The 24,302-nt window shown below is 31.4% G+C and overlaps 1 long non-coding RNA gene across 1 annotated transcript; it reads left to right on the top strand.

Annotated features, from left to right (window-relative positions):
* The first annotated feature begins 245 nt into the window (after positions 1 to 245).
* On the top strand, positions 246 to 5,346 carry LOC124371847. Its single transcript, XR_006923282.1, has 3 exons — positions 246 to 610; positions 3,646 to 3,737; positions 4,532 to 5,346. It is a non-coding gene; the product is annotated as an uncharacterized LOC124371847 (long non-coding RNA).
* The last annotated feature ends 18,956 nt before the right edge of the window (positions 5,347 to 24,302 follow it).

The following is a 24,302-nucleotide window of genomic DNA, read 5'->3' as shown; positions in this document are numbered from 1 at the left end:
ATAGTAGTTTTTCACTAGCTAGCAAGACTCTATTGTTCCCTACTTCGGTTCCACTGGGCCTTGCTTGGTGTGTTTCCTGGCTATGGTAAAGTTTTCAAATAGGTAACTATTTTCTACTGTGTGTTTTTTTTTCCAGATATGATTTCACCAGAAGTTTTGTGATTCCTGATGGTTCTTTCTGACTGTCTATTAACATAATTTATTAAAAGAAACTTATATTTGTAATTACCACTAGTAACTACATACAAGTATTAGTTATTCTCTAATCTTAGTTTTTCCAGTTATGATTCCACCGGCTGCTCTGTGTTTCTTGGCGGTTCTACTGAGTACCGCTCAAGGAAGACCGGACGGTGCCCCCTCAGACGCCTGTGAGACTATGGACCCCAGCCATGGGGGTTCACCCCCAGACCGGCCCCATGCCTTACACTCTGCAGCTGGACAGCCACAAGATCAACAGTGGAGGTAGTGTTCACTTCACCATTAGGGCCCAGCCTCCCAAACACGTTTGCTGGGTTCATGGTGCAGGCGAGGAACGACAAGGGTAGGCCGGTGGGAGTGTTCACTCAGAGCGACAATGTGAAGCCTACGGAAGTGTTTTGGTGTTCCCGCTGTAAGTAGATGGACATATTGTTTGTTATTTAAATGATCCTAGTATTTTTAACTACTAGGCTAATCGCATGTATAGATACTTATGAGGAAAGTCTAGATCAAAAGAGCATAACAATGACCGTAATAAAATATACAGACGAATGTTCCGTAATATGTAAATCATGCTCTTGAGAGGGGTGTTCTGCAACTCAACGTTTACAAACTCACATCCCTTATTTGTGATACTTCACTGAAAAGAAAAGAAATACAAAAGAATTTGAACATTGAATGAACTATGATGTCAGCTTTTTGACCGATACAATAGTAACATTTGTAGATTGTAGATGTAGAATTCTCTTGTCGACATTTATGATTAACTATCGAACTGACGGTGTAGTAAACTAAACAGATGCGTATTTTTAATTAAACCAATATGAAAATTGAAATATTTTAATTGTTTAATAATTGCAACAATAATTGCTTCTATTTTGTCTAAATTATGTTACATTATTAACTATGTATCTGCAAGAGCTAAGTTGTACCCCTACATAAAATCATTTGCAAAGGCGCAGTATTTGAAAAAGAGGTTTAAACTTTTGACGTGACAACGTCCTTAAAATTAGGTTGCGGCTCGGAGTCACTCATGAAAAAGTGTAACGCCCGGTAACGTTTACGATGCCCGTCCAGTGGGTCCGCCGCACGGGATCCGCACGGGATAAAGCAGATAACTGTGGGTCCGCGGCACGGGATAAAGCAGATAACTATGTTTATTCGTGAAAATGTGGAGTGCTTAGATTCGTCATTTACAACCAACTACAACAATAAAGGTAAATAATTGTACACTGATATTTCATTATCGTAAACTATGATTGATTGATTAATTGTTAGATTGACACAAAAAGTTGAGAAACTGAGTTTATAGGTTATGTCATACTATTGACAAATGTTGATAGTGTTAAGTAAATTATTAGTTTAAATCACTCTGCAATCAATCGTAATTCAGTCGATTGAGAAGAAACAGCGCGTATTGCTAGTCAAACATTTAAAATAACAAATTATAACCTCTAACCTGTCATGACAGTGCGACCAAAACAAACGAACTAAACCGACCAATCACCACGCGCGGAGTTTGTGTTTAGCAAGAATTTCAAATTCCAATTTTAGTAAATGTTTTATTCAACTTTACCATTTACAATAACAAATTTTAATTAATTTCAAATTATGTACAATGTTTTAGTAAACAAAATATATTTCTATAGTTAAAATTTTGTGCAATTCTTATTTTCATTCAATTCCTTGTTCCTATTGTGCAATTTAATAATATTCATATCAATAAATATTCTACCGAGAAAAAGACGTTGTCACGTAAAATCTTCGCCTGTAAAACCGACTTTACAGGCAACCATCCACATTTTTTTTTGTAATATGTTACTATGACTTTGAACAGTATCGTTATCTCGAAATTAATATTATTAAATGGATTCATTAAAGTATAAGGAACATTTGGTTAACATTTATTTATAAAAAGATATACTAAATGTATCTTGGAATATTTCCTCCGTTATTTCTATAAGTGGGATTAACTATGTCTTCATTTCTAGCTTTTATTCGAGGCTATGTACACACACAAAATTGTGTTTTGAAAATCGAAAGGCGTGGCCTTTTTAGCGAAAGTATCTATGATATATCATAATGTAGTTCTATGAGATGTTTCAACCAGAAAAACTTAAGATTATAATGTCCTATCAGATATATCTTTGAAGACTCAGAAAGTGTCAGTTTTCGTGAATTTTTGTGTCCGTCTCTGCAATAACTCTTAATACAAAGGTCCTAAACACTAAGAAACTTCCTCTTGGTTCATTAATTACTCTTAGTACAAGAAAAGAAACTAACTCAATTTTAGATTAAAGGTCAAAGGTCAGTTTAACTATCTATTGTTCGCCGGTCTTCATAATAACTGTTAGTAGAATTTCGAAGAGACGTTATTGGTTTTGGTGTTAAAATAGGGAAAACAACAGTCTGTATGTGTGCTTGACCACCTATCTTGAGACTAGTAACACAGGTCTTTTTTTGTTTAAGGATGAAATCTATTGATTTAGTGTCAAGCATAAGGCTAGTCTATCGGTGTCTATCTAAACTCTACTTTATCTGTTACATTCTGTCGGGGCCTTCGATACTACATTGTCTCGGTTTATTGTTTGAACGTGAGTTATTTATGGAATACTGTGCGTATGAGATCGCTGAGTGAGCTACACATTGTTATTATACTCAATAATTAAGAAACAACAACACGTTTATTTTCTATTTTATTAAAATGAGAGTTGACCAAATCGGAATTAATTATATACTTATCAATCGTAAAATGTTTCAATATTCAGTATTGTAAAACATTATAATGTGAGAAGAAAGTAAAATTACAAACAGAACATATATTAGGTTGAACAGTCCTATTGGAACAAGTACAGTTTTTATAATATTTTTATTAATATGTTTTAAAACATTTACCATCCAAATATTTCTTTTTCAGAATTATAGTGATTGTATAATAAGTAATTTTATATAGATTAATTACTATTTTGATTATTTAGGAACCATGCAAACAGATGAAAATATTATCAGATTTATTGATATGACTATGGGCTGGGCATTGACTTGACAAATTTTTTTATATTTTAAATTTACTACATTTAGTGGTTTTAAAAGCTCTAAGATTGTCTAATACGAGGAAGCAAATTTAATAACATTTTTGGAAATAGCGCTTATAGTTGCTACACATTTCCGGTATAGAAAAACGTGTAACTTTTACACGTAAACGATTGTTATAGTACATTAAGATAATGCTCAACTTAACAAAATATAAAATGCACACAGTTATTCCAGTTAAAGCTTTTATGATAAGTAATATCTCGGTCGTTTAACTGTTGAGCAGCGAACTAAATTAAACAGATAGTGCAACAGGGTAATGTGTTTTGAGATTACAGTAAATCATTACATTTAACACGGTTTATCTCAATAAATTTTACAAACACAAGTCCAATAGTTCTGTCTGATTTCTAGAACACCGCTACACACGTGAACCACCAGCCGAAGACTGAGATAACCATGAGCTGGAGTGCGGATCCAGGATACGTAGGAGATGTCATGTTCCAGTAAGTAGTGCACGTGCAGATACATTCGAATGTTGTGAATAAAAGAATCAATTTCACCTGCACTTAACTGATAACCTTTTTATGATTTCTAGTACCTGTATAATCATTAAAGAGTTATTTTCAAATTGTGTTCAGCAAAAATTATATAAATCAAGTTTAAAATTCCACACTGTCAATAATATAAATAACAAAAAAAAACAAGTATAGTTAAAAACTTTAGACACTTAACAGCTGATTTCAAGTACACTAAAACTACTGGTTTATATTGTGTTTATGCAACATGCTTTAGGCCATAGCTTAACTGATTTCAGAATTTTTGACAACTTGCTGTACTATACAAATCTAGCAGTATTTATATTGTAGACCGAAATAACACAAGTTTTTGTTCCCTAACTACTATCAAAAACACCTTGATTAAATGAATTGTTAGGTGAACATATTTTCTACTCCATACGTGTTCTATACAATATGGGACAACTAAAACCGAAATCAGAGTTGTTCATTTAGAAAATCAGCAACCTAAATGTAAATTGATCCTTAATATATTTTCTTTTCAAAAATTATGCAAGTGTTTCAACTTAATTTAAAGTTATTTTTTGACCATTGTTTCAGCCTTACCATGTGGTATTTCAGCTTTGTAGAATGGACTAGTTATAAAAACAATGCTTTGAATTGGGTTTTATAACACATGTCAAATAACAGAGACCATTAAACTTGAGTTTATCATTACAAAATAGTTTGATATGATAAGAAGAAATGTTGCTAACAATATTTCTCTTACTTCTGTGTTGCAGCGCTACGGTCGCCAAGTCAATGAAAGAATATTGGGTAAGGCAGAGGGCAAGACCTCTAGCAGTCGTCAGGACATAGACCTTCATGTTGTTATGTTCTGTCCGATATCCAAGGTCAACACTTTCACTGGAGCTTGGTCAAACTTCATGATGTATAACTTTTATCGCTACTTTAAATTATACATGAACCATTAAAAAGAGGACATTTTTGTTTCATGTCATATAGTACTTGGTATCTTGACATAAAAAATAAGGCATAATAATAGGAAGAAAATATCTGTCATTGGAACCATTATATCCTACAAAACAGTGTTTATCTCACTCTTATCAGTATCAGTTGTTTGGTTATTTACTGATTTTAACCAGATTTATATTTTGTAGTTGTAGCAACCCAAATGTTTTGTTCACCTCGTTAATGTTTTATACGTTTTCTATTTTTTCAAAATTTTATAGTCAATTCTTTTACTAGTAAGTACAACAGGTACAGTTCTTAGAACGGTAACAAAAGTAACTTATTTATTTAAATGTTACAATACAGATTTCAAAATCAAATTACATTGTAAAATATTAATATAATATTATTCATTGATATATTAGCAAATTGCACAGAAAAGTCACTGCTGTGTGTTGTTGTTCCAGTTCGATGGCATAGAATTAGTATGTCTAGAATTATACTTGCAGTGCAAAAGTAATTATGTTCATTACTTATTTAAAAGATAAATTGAAAACAATTTAAAACTTTATTACAAGATTAACGCTTCAGGCACTGTATTGGTTGTAAATAATATTTAAGAAATAAATTTGTTATTATAAACAAACTATGCATGAATTTAATTTGCTACCACAAATATTTTCTGGTAAAAATGCAGCACAAGCAATTTAAAAGTTCTGGGTACAGAATTGGTAAAACACAAAAGACTCACTCGAGGTCAATTGGCAAGATGTATACCACAGTGCAGCAAGTAAGGGCGTGGCCCATACAGCCTGCCACTTACCCTCATTCAACCAGAGATAGGCTGAGTTGACAAATTGACATGTCCCCAGACTAACACAGAGCTTATCTTTTTATCATGTGGTTTAGTACCAAGTAGTATGATGCCTTTATTTTGGTAAAAATAACCATGTTTTTGTATATTTTTGGAATTACCATTGTTTGTTGCATAAGCCAGCAAATCGCTAATGAATTACGTTAAAAATTAATAAAATACCCTAAACAATTCAGAGAATACAAGCCGTGGCTATGTGGAGTTTCAATTACAGGACCGATATAAACGAAACAACACATAATTAGCAAACTTTATCATTTTAGTGAGTGAACACTTTGTGTAGAACAGTGAGAGTTGTTGTTCAGCCCCTTCCAGCATTTATAGCAATAGCATTAACACTGTTCCAGTATATATAAATTCTACTTCCTGGTTAACTGTGCCAATCCACATTCGCGAAACTCTTTCATAAGAAATTAAATTTTAATTATGCCAATGTTATAAAAAATCTACTTAAATTCTCAATTCTTTTGTAGTTTTTGGTTGGAATCCCTATAATAATTATATTTTGTATTTCATATTTCTGATTACCTGGTGTAGGAATTTGAAACCACGTACCTTATAGTCTCAAAAATGATAAAAACTGATTTTTCACGAAGATCATGCAGCCGTAGGAGCTGAAAAAGGGTTAAAAGTCCTAGCATAAATATATATAGTTTTTCCACCTCTCGCTGTCCTAGATAGATGACATTCAACAAAAAGTAAAGTCTCGTGTATCTGCTTGTAAATTATATATTGGTTTATAAAGGGTGTTACAATAATCTCTACACAAACTTTAGGGTATTGTTTCAATGACAAAGAGTTACTCATGCTTTGTCTTTTGGTTTACTGTCTGTGCGTATGTATGTGTTTTAGAGTTTTTCATTTTATTACAAAAAAACAGAAAAGATAAAAACTCAAAATCCCGTGTTTTCTGAAGATATTGTCAAAAAAATGAAATATTCAAATTCAAAATGTTTTTAGTCAGTTCTAGCAACTTCTATTAGCCTTAAAAATGTATCAGTTACAGTTAGAATCGTTTTAGGAACTTATATTTCATATTCATATTCCTTTCAGTTACATTTGAATCATATTGTGTTATATTGTATATTTTACTAAAATTTTAAACACGGGAATAGGATTAATAGATCATAAAACCTTTAGCTGATGTTTTTGTCAATTATCAAATTAATTTAAAGCGTGGTGTATTTATATTTCAAACGATAATGCAAAAGTCGTAACTTGTTAAACTATATAACATAAGTAAATGAGCACAGAAAGTTATATCTTTTATTTTTACGTAATTTTGTTTTATTTACATACATTAGTTTCATCCTTTATACCTCTAACGAATTTGACTTTAAATTCGTTATCCCTGCAGTAAATTAATTCTAATGAATATTTTAGTAACACAAACAAATGTAAAACAGTATTACTGTACTCAATGAAACAAATATTGCGGCACAGGTTTGTTGAATTCATTTTTATCATCTTGTTCAATGTAGTTAATTTGCATACATACCTGTACTATATTTTGTTTATAGGTCTATTCACTTTTATGGTAGGAGAGTGGATGAGATGCAGTGTCATAAATATGAAGACGCCTCGTTCAATATTTACGACATGGTCCGTTGGATGTGTAAAGTGCTACACCTCAAACATCTTGGGAGCGACAAAACTTTCACTCCCGGACAATGGCTCAGAGCCACTTTCATGTTTTCATCTCCACCCTGCACTACACTGGAATTACCTCGCCCCATCGAGGTTTTGACGCTAGGGACGTAATATCACAATGGCTATGAGCTACTTCCGTGTTGGAAACTTCATCCTGCTTCTCACTAGAATTACTTCTTACCCAACCAGATTTTCAACACTAGGGTTTAATATCATAATGGCTCTGGACCTCTTCCATGTTAGAATCATCCTGCTTACCACTACAATTACCTCATCCCCAACCAAGGTTACAACACTAGGGACGTAGTATCTTAAATACTCTTAGCGACTTTCATGGTCACATATACATCTTGCACCCTAATGGAATAACTTCGCCCCAGTGAGGTCTCAACTTTAGGGACGTAATATCAGAGTGGCTCAGAACAAATTCCATGTTGGCATCTCAATTCTTCACTACAGTGGAGTGCTTCTCCCCACCGAGGTTGCAACGCTAGGGATGTAGTATCACAATGGCTCTGAGCTATTTCCATTTGGAATTTGTATCCCGCTTCACCCTAGAATTATTTCGTCGGCAACCAAGGTTTCCACACTATGGACATAATATATAAAATATTCAGAGCCAATTCCATGTTAATTTATCCATCGTACAACCAACTGGAAATACTTCTCTCCACCGAGGGACCTAATATCACAATGGCTCAGAGCAAATTCCATTTTGGCATCTCCATCCTAAGTAAACTGGAAATACTTCGCCCAACCGAGGATGCGACGTTAGGGACCTAATATTACAATGGCTCAGAGCTACTTTCATGTTATCATCTCCGTCCTGTACCCCACCGAGGTTTTGATGCTAGGGACGTACAATCACACAATGGCTCCGAGCCACTTCCATGTTGGAAACTTCATCCTGCTCCCCACTAGATATACTTCATACCCAACCAAGTTTTCAACACTAGCGACAAAATACATTAAATTATTTCCATGTTAATATATCCATCTTGTACCGTTCTAGAATTACTTCGCTACGACGACGTATCAAATTTAGACACGTAATAATAATGTTTTAACATAAAGCACAGGACCTTTGTCGTTTATTTAACCAACGCTAAAGACCCAAAACCAACAAAAATTGCTCGTTAGGTGAAGGACACATACAAGTATATTATTAGCGGCCTGGCAGGAGGGCATATTTTCAATATTTGTTTAAAATAATATAACTTGAAGCAAATTTAAAATGTGATGGTAGATGTCTGGCACATCTAAGAAATCACTAGGTTCCTCGTTTTCCTGGATTAATCCAAAAGGTTCTTGTAGTCTTTGAAAATTTGCCCTGGTATAAGGAACCTTATAATCAATTACTTATGAATATAATAAAATTATTATCGACTTTCGAATAATTAGGTTACCAAACCAGGACTGCTGGGATGATATTTATTGCCAAGTATATGTAATTAATAATCGACACATCACGGATATTTGAAACTCGGAGACTTAGCAATACGGTAACACAACTTCATTATGTAAAAGTTAAAACAAATCCTGGCTCTGTGACTAATTAGATCAATTAGTGTCAACAACACACTTTTGGAAATCGTACCAGACTTGCTATATTTCTGAAAATAAGATAGTAAATAAGAAACATTTAATATTTTTCTGTATATGTAATATACACAGGAGGATGCTATATACTTACTGGGAACTAGAAGAAAGTTTAGTTGTAGTTTACTCGACTAAAAGCTATAGTGTATGCAGTAAACTTCAATGTAACACATCATAATGCATAACCTTATAGCTATATTTTCCGAAGCGTGTGTTGAATATTCTATTATTGTGGTTCAATAACTATATAGATCTACTGGAATTGAAAAATTTATAAATTCCAACAATATCGCTTATTGCAATTTAGAAACAACTTAATACACAAATCAAGAGCATTTAATAAAACAGTCGTAGGTTTTATTGCATTGAATTTTAGTTTATTAAAATGTTATAATGTATACTTTAAACATAAGTATGGAAATTTTTTGTACTTTTTCGCGAAAAAAGAGATGTTTCGAAGGTATTTTTATGAAAATAGAAGTTTAAACACTGACTATTCATCTCTCATGGGTAAGAAAATGCTAAGCAATAACGAGGATTACACACACAGCTCCAAGAGTACAACGTTTAAAGAGTACTTCTTAGCCCCTGATAACAAGTACACTTTAAACACTGTTTCTCTAAGAGTGTTTTAATGATGTAAAACACCCTGTACTAAATCTTGATCACAGTGTCTGTACACACCGCATCACAAGTGGATTTATTGATATATAGATTATTAAACACTCCTATATCACAACAAAATTTTAAAAAAGAACTGCAGTATATAATAGATGTTGCCGTTTTTATTGGATTTAAAACAGATTTAGTCGAACATATACTTAAAAAAGCTAAAAAGAAACATAAAAACATTAAAGACAACACTTTTATGTACTAAAGACACAAACACGAATTGTATTAGCACTACATAGACAAATATATCAAAAGATGTACAAAACTCATTAAAAAACATACAAATAAAAACGTCACGAAAAAAAACAACAAGTCACTTGAAGAATAAATTGAAAAATCCAAAAGATGACGAAGAAATTATTAATAAATCAGGTATATACCAAATTAAATGTGATGACTGCAACAAATTATACATTAGACAAACAAGAAGAAAAATTCATACACGATACAAAAAACATTGCTCCCACGTTAAATTGAACAGAAAAAAATCGGCCGTCGCACACCACTGTATCAATACTGGACTCACTATATCACAGAAAACCCTAAAACTATTAAAACATGTTATCACTCCAAGATATTTAAATGAATGGGAGTCATATTACATTAATTAAACAAACGCAGAAGATGTAATAAATCAAGAAGATGGACCAATACAAAATTCAATATTACTAAAATGAAGATTTCAAAAATAACATTCCAAAATTATAGAGTACACTATCAGTAATAATTTAATTGTATTTACACACTACGCCACACAGGACAAATTAATATTAAATCGCATACGTTTAACTAATATTAAAATAAAATTTACTTTTTATATTTACTTTTGTGAAAGGCCTCACAAAATAATAAAAGTATTAAATATTGGTTTTATGTTTGAATTTAAGTAAGAATAGGATAATGATAATTTTGCCTAAACTATTTATTCTTAATGTTTCTTTACATTTTATAATTGAAATTCAATTAGATAGGATAAGAAATTCCTTAACATAAAAAAAATATATTTAAACAAGAATACGTACTAACGATACAACCATAGTAATATTTTCAATCTGTAAATCATTGTAGCGTTTCCTTGTACACCTCCTACACATACAAACACAAACCAAGTAAACCTGCATCAAAACCAAAAAATGATATAATAAAAAGTTTATATAGAATGACAAACGTATATAGATTTTAATGTTGTAAAATATTTTAAGAAAACTATGTTATTTATGGGTATATACGTATACGGATATATAAGTACAATCATATGGGTATATACGTGTCTATTATGGAACTGTTACCTGGTTCTGAGAAATGTTCCAAAATTCAAAAAAATTTAAATTAACAGGTAGTGTGCTAATTGGAACTTAATATCCACAAACCATATGTTTATAATACCAACCAATCCGTAATTCTGGACAAGCTTTACCTTGTCAATAGTTACAAATTCTCTTGCGTATTATTTTCACTACATGCGGTGCAGACGCACCGGTTCGTACGTGTCCAAAATTGTACCTATACGGTATGCCTAAAGTCTATGTTTTTCCTAAAATATTTATCGTGTGTGTCTTAGTTATTGAATTATATGTGTTAATGTTTTCTAATAATGGATTCTATCAATCAACAACTTTGTGTCAAAAAGAGTTAAGATAAATAGAAACACGTTTGAAGATAGAAGTTACGAGACATATTTTTCTTACTACTCTAATTAAGTATAAAATGTTAGTTTTAAATTCAGATATATCTGATATTAGTTCACATATGAATAGTGATAAATTAGCCTTGTATCTTTGATAACTAGCGAATTCTATCATATTAGAGGAAGTACAGTGGTGACTGGGGATAGAGGAATCGATCTACCGTCCGGTAAACAACGTCCTGAGAGACTAGCACCAGTCGGTCGATGTTGTAACATGTGTTGCAACACGACAACAGCAAGCAAACATTCAGGCAATGGAAATAAGGGCAGCATTTCTTACTTACTTAATACCTTTTTAATCATGTAATGAAATTCTCTCTTATTAAATTTTGCTGGCCTAATAAATTAATAACAATAAAATATCATTTTATTAAATAATTATATATATATATATATATATATATATATATATATATATATATATATATATTATCTAGCTGAAAAGATGGAGATAACTCTAAAATATGTTTATGTATAACAACAAAAGGGAGGATTTTAGTAATGCAGTATTGTTTATAGATTTTGTATGCAGTTAATTTTTATATATATTTTTTTATGATTGAAATAGATGTTTTATAAAGGGTCCATAAACTTGTAATTTATAATGACATAATTAAAATGTATATATTTAACGTTGGTCATGAATAAGCCTGTATACTAATTTAAAAAAATAATGACAAACGCTTTCATTTGATATATGAATAACGTGACATAATGCCTTAATATTTGGTATACATGATAATCTAAGAGGGAACTTAATGATTGTTTTTTAACATAGGCTTTTCTTAATTTTGGTTTTTGGATATATAACAGAGAGATATGGTCCTTACTGGCACTATTCTTAGAATTTTCGCAATAACTTAAATTGTAATTGTGAAGTTTTTAAGCCTTCCTGTCATTCATTTCCCTATATCTAATTTTTAATTTAAAAAAAAACTAAACTAATTAAAAAAAACAGCATTATTAAGAAAATATTATGTAACAATGACAAGAATGTTATAAAATATATTTTATATTATTGATATTAAGGATATGTAATTTTCATATAAGCCATAACTTATTTCGCATATGAACAAGTGCTTTTTATATTTTGTCGTTATGGCCAAGAAGTGCTTTCTAAACCGTGCTTCAACATCTTCATGTAGGACAAAAATTGATTTTGAAAATTAAACTTAATAAATTAAAAAAAAACTTCCAACTAATGGTCTCTTTTTTAAACTTCCGTTGTTGTGTCCAATTTGTTTAGTATTCATAAAGCAGTTTTTAGGTTGAATGTAAAACTAATTCTATTGTACGAGTATATTCTGCCAAACGTATACATAAAACATGACGTAGTCTTCGTTTTTGTGAACAGACCTTTTATATTTAAGCACTTGCTGTTTTACTAAAAGAATTAAAAACATAAACAACAATTAATGAACTGGACATGAATCGGGAAACAATATTATAATTATAAATACAGAAATGTAACAACATTAATTAAAAGCAGAGTTTAACTGTTAGTAAACATAACACGTTTTAGGAATGACAAAGAAATAATATGTATTATACATTTTTATAAAATAAATAAATCTATATATATATATATATTTATATATTTATATAAATGAATTATTAAATAAGAGCATAGGTAGATGTGGCCCGTGTTATAAATGGTTTAATATTGGCTCAAGTTGTTAAAGTGTTGTAAAGGAATACTGAACTTAAGAAATAGTTTTTATAGTAGTCAGTGACTCTTCACATCCAATGGTGAATAGTTTCCAAGATGTTCGGCAAACAAAATTATATGTGTAAAATTAATAAAACTGTCTATATATGTAAATTTTATTATATATTATTTATACTTATATTATATATATATATATATAAAATATAAGTTATATATATATATATATATATATATATATATATAATATATATAAGTATAATTAATATATAATAAAATTTACACACATATATATATATATATATATATATATATATATATATATATAAAACTTGAGCCAAGAATATCAAACCATTTATAAAAGGGACTACATCTATCTATACTCTTAGTTAATATTTACTTGCGGGCATTCCTCTGACATGACAAAAGAATATAGTTACCTAAAAAATTTATTTATAGGTGCAGCAATTATGTACCATGTTTTATTGCTCAACCTGTAAATGTTCTGGAATTCTAAAGCCCTTGATGGACCTTTTTAATGCAACGTATAAAAATCTGGTGCAGCCAACATGTCCATCGAGCATCTATTCTCAATTGCAAATCAGTATCAATAACCATTTATTTTATAGACTACTACCGCACATTGTACATAAATCTATGTATGCTATATCCTTTTTAAATATCTTTATCGCTTTTTGTCTATGGAAAGAATTATAACACAGTGGTTTGTTTTCCCAGCTTGGATGAGTCTGTTATAGTCATTAGCTAGAGGCAGCTGGTGACGTCACCCCTGACACTTGTCACACATTTTCTACTGTGAGTTCTGTCAGGTTCCAACATCACATTATTGTTATACATGGCTCTATTTCGATATTATAATATCTTATACTGGTAACTCATTACTTGCATTGGTCCTTATTACATTATTTATATTTCACATGTAATATCTATTCTACTTACAAACTACCTACTATAAAACGATATGGTAGGTATGAGTACCATTTTTAGTTATTGGAGCTCTTAGGCTTATTTCCAGAAAATGGAATATTATAGGTGTAAGCAACAACCTATAAATTGGTACAATATTTTCCTAGCTCAGACACACGAGCAGGGACAGTGGTCTACAGTAGGGACCACCAGAGAGAGCAGTTGAGGGAGGATTCTACTAGGCCAGTGAACTTAACGTAATTCGAAGAGTCAACCGGACAGAGTGACGTTGCCACACTTTTTCCCTGCTTTAAACGTAGACTGTAATGCCTGGCGGCAGTTGCCGTGTCTTTCCCATAGTATCCGTCAACCGCACTTCTTCGAGGCCCCTTCTGTATCGGGAGAGTAGCAGTATAGATTAAAAAGATATTTTTATGCCTTTACTCGAAGTATTGCGGGTGTCAGATGACAATATTTGATAGTCGCTGGTATCCCGATAGTTCCTCTGTCTTAAATACACAGAGTGTGTGAACGTGATCATGTTACAACGTAGGTTTCATCGAAACAAGTGGGTATGTAGATTGTTTACTTAATACACAAATTTAAGATCACAATTATTTGTTATTTTACACGTAGATATCAGTGGTGTTCGAATATGGATTATTAATGTTTAATTTCCCTACTCAGTACGCACCTCCCCACGTACCTGTGAACTTAAAAGTATCTCGATACGATACCATGAGTAGCCTCACACACATACAAACATGCAAAAAGGTATGTGTGTGTACCATATTTTGTGTTCCTATATATATATATATATATATATATAGGTGTAAGCGGTAACGAATTCATACACTAATTATTTTATGAATTACACATTTTTCTCAGACCTTCTTTAATATTGTTTCGACGAGTTCCATTGGTAATGTAATATAATGAGTTCCTTTATCATATATAAATACATTTATAATTTTTTTATTTCATGGACGTTCCAGTTATACGTTGTCTGAAACTGTTTTATTTAAACACTGATGCTAAGTAAAATTATAATTTATAAATAAAATAATTACTCTAAGTTTGTTTACGTAAGGTACGCACATTAAATTCTTTTGAGATTTGGAACATTTGTTATTATCTGAGGGAATAAATCAAAACAAGCGGGAGAATAAAGTGACTTAATAAGTTATTCGTTAATGACAGTGTTTAAGAACACAAACGAGCTCATTGAGTCTGTGACCGTTATAAATTGAATCATAAAGAAAAGAACCAGACATAAGTGCAGTGTTCTTTAGGAACGATAAATCATCGAGGGAATAACGAACCTGTGTGTTCCTACATGAAAAATACCTCATACTATAAACATTCGCCATTTTACTTTACTTTAGAAACTCTTAAAAATTTGCACTGAAGAAATATGTACTCAAAATTGCAACCTCGTGTCGTCGCAACCGGAAGAGGGCACCTTCCAGAGGAATAATAACCGTGGATCCGCCACTAGATTACCTCTATCCAAAGCCTAAACAGCTTTGATGACTAAAGATTAAATAATAATTTGGATATGATTCCGAAAGGTTCCCTAACAATTGTACTAAATCCTAGACCACGTACGCTCACTTCTACCCGTCCACTCTACCCTATCGCTGCACAACGACCGCCCGCACAACCTCTGGTATCTGCTTGCTAACCTAGCAGGAATCATCCTACCAGAACCTGTACAGAAGAATTCCGGATGGTAGGAGGCTCCTATTGTTTAAGCTATGAGCTAGAGGTCGGCTTAATCTACTGAAGGATTACGCGCGCCAAATTCAAATCTATAGCGGCACTCACCGCAAAATATAACTAAAACTGTCTAAATATATTAAAGTTTGCTCCTTCATACACAGTATACATTATTTCACTAAGATACATATAAACGAGTTTAAGGTTTTACAAGTTTGGTATAGAATATGAGTTATATAATCAAGTGTAATTTGATAATGCAGGGATACTACAGCTATTTCATAAGTACAAATATTATTAAAAAATGAGATAGAAATATGAAGTGAACATTGCTTACCTCAGGAGTGTTTGTTATACGTTTCAATAACATGTTCCCAGGAGTTTATGTTACTGAGTAGTAAAATTGCTTGCGAAGCCGTGGGTAGCTGCTAGATTCGAAATCATCTTTCGTAGCACTAATTTATATAAATTGTTTCAAAATAATCGCTATATTAAATACGGCACTGACGCGAAACAAACGTGTAATGGCGTCAATACTAGCGGTCTAATATATACGTAACACCATAATTTAATCACTAGAACTGAACCTGATTGAAATATAATAGGTGTGGTTATTCCGGTCTCATGGAATAAAGTTTCTGGCATATAGTCACAGGGAGTTTCCGACTACTAGAAACTAATCTCAAGAAACGTTCTGCCTTGTCTTTGTTACTCTGTCTCGTTACTTTTCACTAGAAGTCCAACGCAAAAGGGAGCTTTCAGCAAAAGAGATCACGGTTTCCGGTAACCTCTGGAATAAAGAGAAACTCAGTTTTGGAAATATACAGACTTTCCTCTGTGAGAAAGCTCATTACTCTGGGAGGTTTCGGACAGTTGCAGCTCATTATCATAGAAATATTTCTCAATCTATTCTTTTCGCTTATACAAACCCAGTCTTCAAGATGACTGGTGCTAATATAAACGTAAAAGTATACACGTCTCCAGTAAAAGGGAACACAGGGAGAGATATTTTTCATATTTAAAAAATATTATAACATTTTGGATGCTCGACCACTGTTTCTGCAGCTTTCGACATTTGAAATATTCCTTGAAGTTTTGAATTGTTAGGTTTAAGGTTCTTGTGTCTATGAAATTTCAGCTCCTGAATTCCTTAGATTCTGATAGTTCTCAGCCTCTGAGGACTATCAGAATCTAAGACTTGTAGGCAATATCCATGATATAATTCGGCTAGACTCCGTCTTCTAGGTTTCACCACTTCCTTGGTTTTTTTCCTTGACTTTAAATTCTGGAACTCAATTTGTTGAAATCACTAAGTTCCTCATAATTAATAGAGCACTCCAGGATCTAGGATATAAATGTGTTAATTACACATACCATACCTGTTACCTAATCAATCTTATGTTAAACTCATATTTGTGCATATAAATAAGAATAATGCACAATGATTTTTAATTATTCTTGTAACGATCTTAAATTGCCAGTTTATTATACCTATATGGTTGATTTTATAATGTAGGAAAGTTTTAAAGTTTAACTTTATAAAGTTCTCTTGAAGAAAAGATGTAGGCTCTAGTTTATAAGATAAAAACCTAATGATTAAAGGTTTATATAAAATTATATTTTTATATCAGTTATATCTAAGTCAATTCATCATTATGAACTGCACCAAGATGCTGTAAAATATTTACGCTTTTTTATGAGTTTATATTAATTTCCATAAATTCTTGGAAATATTTATGTTTCCATATGTTCTAGTATGATTACTAGCGATTTAAAAATAATATTAAAGGTATATTGACAAATATTTTTTGTAATCACTTCATTGGTGCATTTATTATCTTTGGTGTGTGCGTCAGAAACTCTGCAGCCTGACTACAGTCTGACTACAATGTGGTTTCAATAAACCTGACTATCCGAGAAGTTCTAGTGAATAATGCAATAGGAGGGCCGAGTGTCGACACGGCTGGGCGCTCTGGCCAGTCGGCTGTGGTTACACTTTGTTCTGATTCTAGGACATTGTTCCAACTGGTAACCCGATTCAACTAAATCTAGCAGTCTTCTTGACTTTTTATTATTTTGAAAGATATATGTTTAATTTATATAAAACCGCCTCCTTAACATTTACTCACTAAATACCTAAGTGTAAAACGGAATTATGAGTATCATTCAACATATTTATATTTATGATAAAATCAGTCTAATTATGTATAATATTTAATTCATTGTTGAACCAAAAACTTATTTCATTACACTAAGAAAGACTTTTCAGTTGGATGACCTTACCGCTTAGTATTGTAAAATTGCAGGAAATATTACTATGACTTAAAAATCCGTGCAGTGTACGCCTTCACAAGCGGTCAAATCCATGGTACTTAACTCGTTGTTAATTTTGTATAAGAGTTTAATTGCTGTTTCAATGAATTATGCATTAATGTACATTCATTAATGAGATTCAACAAAGATAATCTTAACTTCTCGTATGTCTGATATATCTATAATGTGTTTATTCGTGAGTACGAAATTCCTATATCCCCTCTACAAGGTTATTCTTCCTAGCATAACCTTGCCAACCTGAATTTAGATCACAATTGTGTCTTGCCTTTGCCTATTATATTTCTAATAACAGTTTTTCACTGACCTGTTAAGAATTCAAATAATTAGGTTTAATAAACAAATATTTTTGTTTTCTAAATGAAAAATTATTATCACTACAAAAGGTTTAACTTCCTGAGCTGACTTCCCATTTGTTATAGTTATTTAAGAGTCTATTCATCCCGTACTATCCATCAACTGACTTTTGTAATGGAATACAAATTAAAACGTCTTGCTATAAGTACACAGTGTGATATCCTGAGTTTAGGATTAACTAGATCACGAGTACTAGAGCATTTAGGTCACGTTCATCAAGCATTCATTCAAACGGGTGAATTGAATTCCGTAGTATCTGTACTTCAAAGTCCGTGTTGTGTAATTAACTCATCTTTTTCCTAGTCAAAGTCAAATAAAAATACTATTTTTTATACGTATACACAATTAATCACTATATTAATTTCAGTTGTTTTATAGTACATACATTAAAGTATTATAACGTAATCACAAGTGATTTTGATTCAAAACAATAATTTAAGTAGTAATTTAACTATAATATAGTATTGATGGTTTACTTTTTGGTTTGCTTCTCTTTCTAGTTTGAGTCTACTTTTGCACAACTTGTTATTTCATGCCCTATCTATACCCAATATATGTAGTTATTTATGAGTCCTTTAAAAGCTTCAAAACATAAAATGATTTCCATGAAGTTAAAATATTTAGGCTAGTATCCATTACTTATAGAACTTGTCCTTAAAGTTTTATGTCCTGGAATTTTTCATCTATCTAATGTAAATACCTTTATTTTTAATACGTGTATAGACAATTTTAAACGTTTAGATATGACGTACGGTAGATAATCCTTTAAGTTTTGTATTTACCATGTAATTTACACTCAACGATTTGATAATATAATTTATGAATGGGTTTACACTTAAATCTAACATTACTTGTATTAATATACAAAGCTTGTACTCACACTTATTTCACACGATCTGGTAGATAGTAGGATGGTACCGAGAATAATTACATAATTACCATGCAGTGTCATCACACAATACATCTATGGACATTATACACATTTTAGTTGACAAAGACGAGTATATACTGACATTTCCCGTTGGTGGCTTTATAATTTTCTTCTTGTTATTTTTATTTCTTTAAATTATGTTACGAATTCCGCATTACAGGGTTATCTTTATACTAGTAAAAAATAGGGGTAGTATAACCTTTTAAAAACATTTATTTGTCAAAAGATAGATGAATGCCGAAATACGTGTATGAGAAATACAAGTTTGAAAAAACAATTTATGGGGCCTTTTTTAAAATTGTTGTTCCGAACCTTGTAAGCATTATTACAAAATTCTGGAAATATTCTACATTTCTGTAAGGAGTCATCAGCCTTGAAGTTAACACCGAGAGTATATAGGCCCTCCTTGTCATTGCCAGTTTTAATTTAACATCGCTTGACTGAATGCATATTCCCATGTGGAGGCCGAAATATATTTAGAATTGCATTAATTTAACGAAATGTCGATAGAGTAGAATAATAAAACGTAGATGTGCTGTATGAGAAAGGTTGATACAGTAGTAAGTTTAACGGTAGGCCTATACGTAAAAAGTGCATCCTGCATTTTGACAGGCAGGATTTAAATCAAATATTTCAAATCCAATATATAAAGTCATACATCGCTCTAAAGACTTTTCTACCTAGTTATTTACATTTCTTTCATCATTAGACATTATTATAATTAATAAAACATTTTATCTCATAAACCCAAAAGAATAGTTTTTCATTGCTACGTATAAAATAAAAATTTATAAAACATTATTTAAACCATACAATCATGAGCTGCTATGCAAGGAGTATTCTTTACGTTCTTTGAAAATGCTAAATAAACTATATCAATCAGGCTCCAAAATAATTTATCACTCTATAATTATTAATTAATGTCTCAAAATATCTCAATTGTCTCAAATATGAGTTGCATGATTCCTCAAGTTACGAGTATAGTCACGATTGGAACTCGGAATTTACACATTGAATTATGTATTATTATCGTGGACATATTAGGCATAATTCTGGAAATGTTTTACTCAACTCTGAGCGATAAGACTTTTTTGATAGATTATGTTCAGAATTAGCACCAGTCAAAAGCGATTTAATGTCATAACTTACAAGTAAATAATTTTCACTATATTTTAAATTTTGTGAGATTCAGCTAAATATATTTTGCAACAGCGAGATAAATTCGTGGTTCCTGGTTAAATTGTTAATTAGTTTCAAACCTAAAAAGGAAGTTATATGCACTTTTTGATCCCTTCATAAAAACAGTTGAAAGCCACAACCTTATTCCTAGCTATCGACGATTGTGAAATTAACTTTTACAGTTTAAACAAGTTATCGACGCGATGCAAATTGATATCTACAGAAAACCAACTCATACAGATAGGTTCATCATCAATGAATCTAACCATCCATCTGCACAAAAAAGAGCAACATTTAATTCAATGATTTATAGACTGTTAAATACACCACTTTCAACAGAAAACTACAAGAAAGAACTAAATTACATCAAATCTATTGCTATGTTCAATGGTTACACTACACAACTCATTGACAATATACTAAAACAAGCTTTTAAAAAGAAAAAGTAGAAAAGATAAGACAACATTAAGACCACCTGAAGACACAAAACATGAATTTATTTGCACAACATACAGCACTTTTTCAAACAAAATATGCAAAACTTTTAAAAAGCATACAAATAAAACTGTCACTCACAGAACAAGCAACAAATTATCCCAAATTTTAGGAAACCCTAAGGACAAAATTTCAAATGATATTAAATCGGGAATTTATGAAATTGGATGCAATGACTGTGACAAAATTTATATTGGACAAACAAAAAGAACAATAAAAACACGATTTAAAGAGCATGTATCACACACAAAATATGGAAGAGTTGACAAATCTGCTGTAGCCAAGCACTGCATTGAATCAGGACACAGAACATCAATTACAAATCTAAAATTAATAAAAGAAATAACAAAACCAATGAACTTGAATGCATGGGAAACACTATACATAAACAGAAATAAAGAAAAACTCATGAACTATGAAGAGGGCCCTATTGAAAATTCCAATCTTCTTTCTTCTGAATTTATTCAAAAATTAAACTCTAGTCAAATATAATTTTTCATACTGGCTGAAATATTTCCAAAATTTTTGTATTTACATTTTTACACCATATGTTATTTTAATATTAATTGTAACAAACAATGTATAAATATTTATTTGTAGAGTTGCCTGAAGATGAAACCTTTGGTTTTGAAAGGCCTCGCCCGAAAAAATAAACAATTTGGAAAAGTAGTGTTTTTTATTAATATTTAATAATATTTAAAGAATTTTCCAATTGCTCCAAGAGTCTACAATGATAGATGATCGTTTATATAAGCCATGTAATCCTGAGAATTGTTATTATAGAAATTTTTTAATATTAGTGATTACCAATCACAAATAGATATTGATGAACCTAGACCATGATAAATAAATATTACCTAGAAATACATTTTCCTGTCAAAGGTACGTATTTGAAGGAAGCCATTTCAATTTATTCCCGTTGTTACAAGGTAAAAGTTAGTGAAAGTTTCATAATTTTATACTGAAATCTTTTACAATAGCCATGTACATATAAGAGACAGACAGAATTCGATGATTCCATTTGGTTAGTGAGTGAGAGCATACACTCTAATTAACAGGGTTTCTTGTGCCCTGGAAATATTACGCAGCCTATGAGTGCACTGAATCTTACATTGAAAATCCCCCAAAATTGTTCTGCTATCCACGCTCACAAAGACAAGGAGGATAAGATTAACTCTGCATTCTAAATGTGGCCAGAGCCCTCCTGTTTACCTCAGTGACACATTTTCTTTTTTGTGAAAATTGTACTCGGTGATGTTTTCCCTAAATGCTTTTTTAATGATTGCGTTGGAGGATGCTTGTTTATGATCACTTAATATTGTAATATTAATGAGCGACCTATTCCATGAGTATGCATGATTGAAATTCTCCAATTTTAACTCAATTCTAACTAGAAGTTTTTTAATAGTTTGATTTATTCTATCTAGTTTGAGTTAAACTGTTAGATTTCCTAACACAGTGCGACTGTCATCTACAAACATTACAAGCCACGTCCCTATAATTTTGAGGAGACGTTTGAGGTTTTACGAAGTGTAGAAACTAATATATCTTGATACAAGGTTTAGTTTTGTTCCTGTTCACGTTCCTCTTAGTCAATGACTCTTTTTTGCTTAAATAATCTCGCAATACTATCTTTTGACATAGGTTGTAATAAGATATCATTTGCATATTTTAACCTTCGACATGTTTTATACCCGAAGATGTTCCTGGATGAAGATGAAAGATCGGTTTGATGTATGAATTGAAATAAAAAATCTGTAAATTCTATGTAATCATAATTTTTCTTTCATTAATATTAGGCCTACATGTTACATGTTAAGATTTAAAAGGTATTTAATAAGCTTTGCAATATATTATATATATAATTTACTTTTACTATAAAGAATTTATAGAACAAAAGGTCAGGTGCAGCTGTTGTTCTCGTAATCCACTTATATTGGATCGGGGTAAAATGTTTCATGCATATTAATGTCAAGTCAAGCGTCACGGGAAGCGAGTGAAATAAACTCATTACGGCACCAGGTATTTCGTATAGATTCTCAAACTAAACATGTTTAATTGGCTCCATTGTGAAATGGATTTTAAGCGCTGTTTCTGAATAGGTTATTAGCAATAAATAAAACTCAAATTCTGGGAATTAAACTTGACCTTGCGCCAGGCTTGTCTTTTAGTTTTTAAATTAAACATGTTTGATTTGCATAATTGTGAAATGAAATTCTCAGCAGTTCTTCTGTGTTGGTTATTAGCAGTAAATGAAACTCAAGTACCAGAAATGAACTGGAAATGGGGACAGGAATTCTGTATAGATTGTTAATCACATACAATTTGATCAAATGTGAAATGAATTTTTCATCACTGCTCCTTCATGGGTTATTAACAATAAATAAAACTCAAATACTAGGAATAAACGATAAATTTTCTTGTTTTGCTCGACTAACTAGTTATCACATCTGCAAACACTGTTATTTACATTGAGTCGAGATTACGATATGTTGAAATTCATTTAGTTAAGATATGTACCTCTAAGATTGGTATTCACTTTTCCTATAGCGATAAACTAATACTTAACATTCAACAAAATGATTAACTTTTTACTAAACTCTCTCTCTCTCTCTCTGTGTGTGGTGTCTGTGTGTGTGTGTGTGTGTGTGTGTGTGTGTGTGTGTGTGTGTGTGTGTGTGTGTGTGTGTGTGTTGTATCAAAAGAGCAAAAACATATTAGGTAGAGTTAAATAAACAGACATTTTATTTTAAGAAATGGCCTAAACTAAGTTATTAATATATTCTGTATTCCATACCACCAACGCTACACATCCTAAAACTATATCTATCTGTAAGGATGAGAAAAAAAACCTTTTAGTGACGATTTCTAATAAGGGGATGGCTCATATTGTTGGCTTAAGTAAAAAAAAAAAAACTGATTTTTGATACCTGCAGGTCAATACGCCAAAGTATTCTGTTTTTATAACATATAACGATGCAAAAGCCAGCCATCCTGTAACATTTACAAATCCTAAATCGTTAGTCTTTCAATATATAATAGATGGGGGGGAGGTATGACATTTGTTTGCAGTACGACACTTAACAATCTAAATGTAAAATAAGGATGTTTTATTTCAGTGTAAAAAACAGTTAAGAATATAAATACAGATTAATGAATATTTTTAAATAATATAACAAAGTAATATTTTCCAACATGTTCTGTGCTAAAGACAACAAATAAATGCTGGGTGAGGTTTAACTGCGACTTTGACCCCATGAGGAAAATGTTGATCCTAAAAAGTTCTGACGCTTCTAATGAGAAAGTAGTCGTAGAATTGTGAGAACATTTAATGATTTTAACATTTACAGTCACATCGGTCGATATTAGTGTGCACTAATTGGCATTACTCAGACCCGCAAAACTTAGCTAATATTTCATAGCTGTATTAAAAAAGAATAGAGTTTAAATTTAATAAAATTAAGGAAATTTCTACGAAACCGTTTACAAATGTAACAGATATATTTATAAAATAT

Source organism: Homalodisca vitripennis, unplaced genomic scaffold (assembly GCF_021130785.1).
Source record: "Homalodisca vitripennis isolate AUS2020 unplaced genomic scaffold, UT_GWSS_2.1 ScUCBcl_2145;HRSCAF=6611, whole genome shotgun sequence".
In the NCBI taxonomy this organism is placed as follows: Eukaryota; Metazoa; Arthropoda; class Insecta; order Hemiptera; family Cicadellidae; genus Homalodisca; species Homalodisca vitripennis.
Note: the sequence above shows the minus strand (reverse complement) of the source record. Positions and strands in the feature narration are given on the sequence as shown.